Raw genomic sequence first — 4,691 nt, 5'->3', positions numbered from 1 at the left:
TTATGATTGGGATATGCTCTGACCTGCAAGCCCTCACAGCAGTACTGGCCATGGGTGGTCATTCCCAATGTGGGAGATGTTGTGGACACCAAGCGCCGGCACTCGGTGCCCATGTATCTGCGGTGAGCAGGGAGGTCGAAAGGAACCTCACATTGGCACAGCAGCTGCCTGTCGTCTCTGCGGGCTCCTCTCAGGGCGCTCCGGATGAGGGCAGCAGCTCCTCTGCCCCACTGCCAGTCAACGTTTCTTCCATTGAGGCTGCGACAACTGGGGAGGTGCCAGTTCAGGAACTGGCCACTCTCTCCCAGGTGGAGCCATCACAGGCTTCATGGGTCATAGGACGCCCGCCAAGGTCATTGACGCCAACAGGACAGCAGAGTCAGCAGGCTGTCTCACAAGCCACTCCGAGCGATGAGGCGGCACCTAGACGTAGCACCCGCAAACGTAAGCATAAGGCACCTTAGGCACTCCACGGGTATGTCACTGGTGATTTTGTGTTGCCCGTAGAATAGGGACCCAAATTTTCCTAATTGCAATGGAGTGTTGTTTGCTTTTCTTTTGGACAGAATAAAGTCCGCCTTTGTTACCGTGGCTGAGGGTCTTTTGTTTGTGGTGCATTTTTCTTTTTCACATATTTATCCTAGTGTTTGAGTGGACATTGATGTTTCTGTCCTAAGCCCTTATTTGCAGCTGAACAGGTGGAAGATGTGGCACCCAAGTGCCACGTGTGGAAGCGCCAGGCAATGCTGTTCCTGCTGATCCATGTGTGTGGAGCTAGCTGAAGGTTCTTTGGATTAAATTGTCCCGGGTGTCCCTGTCTCCTTGGTGTAAACGCGGGTCGTCGTTCTGCCCCTCATCATCGCCCTGTGTTTCCTCATCCTCTGAGCCACTGCTGGATTCATCATGTGCAGCCTCATCCAGGGTGTCAAGGTCTTCATCGTCAACTGCATCCCCCCTTTCCAGCGCAAGATTGTGCAGGGCGCAGCAGACTACCACTATCACAGAGACACGATCTGGGGGTACTGGAGTGCGCCCCCTGAGCGGTCCAGGCAACGGAAGTGCATCTTGAGAAGACCGATGGCTCTCTCCACCACAGCCCTTGTGGTGCCCTGGCTCCTATTGTACCGCTGCTCGGCTTCTGTTCTTGGATGGCGGAGAGGTGTCATGAGCCACCTTCTGAGGGGATAGCCCTTGTCACCCAGCAGCCAACCATCCAGCCGAACCGGAGCAATGAAGAGCACTGGCACCTGGGAGTGTCTGAGGATGTAGGCATCGTGGGAGCTGCCTGGGTACCTAAAGAAAGAAAATTATGAATGAATGAGGGGAAAGTTGGCTGTAGTGGATTGGAAAAATACACCAAAACATTTGACGGTAGACAGGCAATCGCTAGTATTTAAAGAAATACTACACAATCTACAATAGATATACATTCCTGTAAGGCACAAACACCCTAAGGGAAAGAAAGATCAACTGTGGTTAGCAAAAGAAGTTAAAGATTGCATTAGATCAAAGGAAGTGGCTTATAAGGATGCCAGAAAAAATGGTAAACCTGAGGATTGGGAGCAATTTAGGACCGAACAAAGGAGGACTAAGAAACGGATTAAGAAAGGGAAAAGAGAATATGAATGAAAACTAGCGAGGAACATAAAGTCGGACTGTGAAAGCTTCTTTAGGTATGTGAAAAGGAAAAGATTAGCTAGGACACGTGGGCCCACTACAGTCGGGGACAAAAGAATTTATAGGGGAGAACAGGGAAATGGCGGAGAAACTAAACAACTACTTTGCGTCTGTCTTCACGGAAGAAGATACAAAAAAAATCTCCCCAGAAATGATAGGTGACCAGGGACTTGTGAAACTGAGGAACTAAAAGAAATTGGTATTCGTAAGGAGGTAGTGCTTGAAAAGTTAACTGGGTTGAGGGTTGATAAATCCCCTGGACCAGATGAACTTCATCCCAGAGTGTTAAAAGAGGTGGCTAGAAAGATAATGGATGTGTTGGTGGTTATCTTTCAAAATTCTATAGATTCTGGAAAGGTTCCTGTGGACTGGAAAGTTGCAATTGTAACCTCACTATTGAAGAAGGGAAGGAGAGGGAAAACGAAGAACTACAGAACTGTTATTTTAACATTTGTAGTAGGGAAAATGTTACAATCTGTTATAAAGGTTGTGATAACTGGACATTCAGAAAAGATTGGTAAAATTGGGTAGAGTCAGTATGGATTTATGAAAGGGAAATCATGTTTGACAAACTCAGAGTTTTTGAGGTTGTTACTTGTAGCATTGATAACGGAGAAGCAGTGGATGTGCTATATATGGATTTTCAGATGGACTTATGAGAAGAAACCACACAGGAGGTTAGTAAATAAAATTAGAGCACATGGGATTGGGGGAGATATACTAGTATGGTTTGAGAATTTGTTAACAGGCAGAAAGCAGAGAGTAGGAATAAACGGAACATTCACAGGATAGCAGTTGTTACTAGCGGGGTACCACAAGGATCAGAGCAAGGAACAAGCTGTCCACAATCTATATAACTGATTTGGATGTGGGGACCAAATGTAATATTTCAAATTTGCTGATGACAGCAAACTATGTGGGAATGTAAGCTGTGAGGAGGATGAAAGGAGGCTTCAAGAGGACTTGGACAGGCTAAGTGAATGGGCTAGAACATGACAGATGGAATATAATGTGAATAAGTATGTAGCTATTCACTTTGGTAGAAAAAACATAAAAGGGACAATATTTCTTCAATGGTGAGAGGCTGGGAAGTGCACGTGTCCAAAGGGACCTGGGTGTCCTTGTTCACGAGTCACTAAAAGTTAGCATACATGTGCAGCAAGCAATTAGGAAGGCGAATGGTATGTTGGTCTTCATCACAAGGGGATTTGAGTACAGGAGTGAAGATGTTTTGCTGCAGTTGTATAGAGCCTTAGTGAGACCTCATCTGGGGTATTCCAAGGCTGGAAAATTGCAGCTATGAGCAAAGATTGGATAGGCTAGGGTGTTTACCTTAGAACAGAGGAGGGTGAGGGGCCTGGGTAGGGTAGGCAGGAAATACCTGTTTCCCTTAGCTGAGGGGTCAATTACCATGGGGCATAGATTTAAGGTGATTGGTAGAAGGTCTAGAAGGGACATGAGGAAAGGCTTTTTCACCCAGAGGGTGGTGGGTGTCTGAAGTTCACTGCCGAAATTGGTGGTTAAGGCTGAAATACTCAACTTATTTAAAAGGTACTGGAAAGTGGGATTAAAAATGAGCGGCTAGTTTCCTTTCTTCTCTTTTTTTGGCCGGCACAGGCACGATGGGCTGGATGACCTCTTTCTGTGCAGCCACGTTTCTATGGCTGTAAGGTCCTACGTGTAGAGCTTTGGTCCCCTTATCTAAGGAGATTTATACTTGCCATAAAGGGAGTGCAACAGACATTCACCAGATTAATCCCGGGATTGTTCTATGAGGAGATGCTGGCAAGACTCGGTGTATTCCCTTGAGTTTTGAAGAATGTGGGGTGACCCTGTTGAAACTTACAAAATTCTTACAGGGCGTGACGGGGTGGGTGTGGCTGAGATGCTTCCCCTGGCTGGGGAATCTAAAACCCGGGACATAATCTCAGGATAAGGGGCAGGCCATTTAAGACTGAGATGAGGAGGAATTTCTTCACTCAGAGGGCGGTGAGTCTTTGGAATTCTCTACCTCAGAGGGCTGTGGAAGCTCAATCACTGAGCATGTTCAAAACAGAAATCGATAGATTTCTGGAAACTAGTGACATCAAGGGATATGGAGGTAGCTTGGGAAAGTGGCGTTGAGGTACATGATCAGCCATGATCTAATTGAATGGCAGAGCAGGTTCAACAGGATGAATGATCTACTCCTGTTCCTATGTTCCTTGGAGTCGTCTCGATGCTTGGGTCAATACACGTCTCTGCTCAACACCACACTGACCCTGAGTCTGGGTCCTGTGCCCTTTAATATCACTATGTATGTGGTACTGTACTCAGTCCCACATTAACCCTATATGTGCCAGATCCTTATACTACTTTAACTAGAGGAAAATTCAGCTCTTCTAGTAGTGGAGGTCAGATTATCAGCCTGGCAACACAAAGGCAGTGGAGAGGTCACTAAAGAGCTGGAAAGGTAGAGTCATAAGCACTGGAGGTGGGGGGGCGGCTGCATTGTCAGATGTGTTGCCTTTTAGACAGGATGTTAAACTCTGGCCCTTTGCAGGTGGATGTAAAAGATCCCTTTGCACTATTTGAAGAAGAGCAGCAAATTCTCTACGATGTCATGACCGATAATTCTTCCTCAACCAACAACAGTAAAAATCTTGCCATATCTCTCATTGTTGATTTTGGGTCTTTGCTTTACACAAATTGGCTGCCATGTTTACTACATTAAGACAGTGACTAGACTTCAAAGGGTACATCATTGGCTTTAAAGTGCTTTGGAACATCCCGAAGTCATAAAAGGCACTATATAAATGCAAGTTCCTCCCTTTTTCAATGATTTTGCCAGGCTAGCCTTCCACCCCCACCATCCATTGAATTCAGCTCATCCAAACTCACCTTGACCATCGCCCAAAATCTCATCAACCAACATTGGCTCCCAATCTCCTTACAGCTCAAATTTTAAATTCCCAATTTAAGTTCCCAAATTAAGCTCTTTCATGGATTTGCCTCTTCCTATCCCTGTAATGTCC

The sequence above is a fragment of the Cetorhinus maximus genome, chromosome 16 (assembly GCF_964194155.1).
Source record: "Cetorhinus maximus chromosome 16, sCetMax3.hap1.1, whole genome shotgun sequence".
NCBI lineage: Eukaryota > Metazoa > Chordata > Chondrichthyes > Lamniformes > Cetorhinidae > Cetorhinus > Cetorhinus maximus.
Note: the sequence above shows the minus strand (reverse complement) of the source record.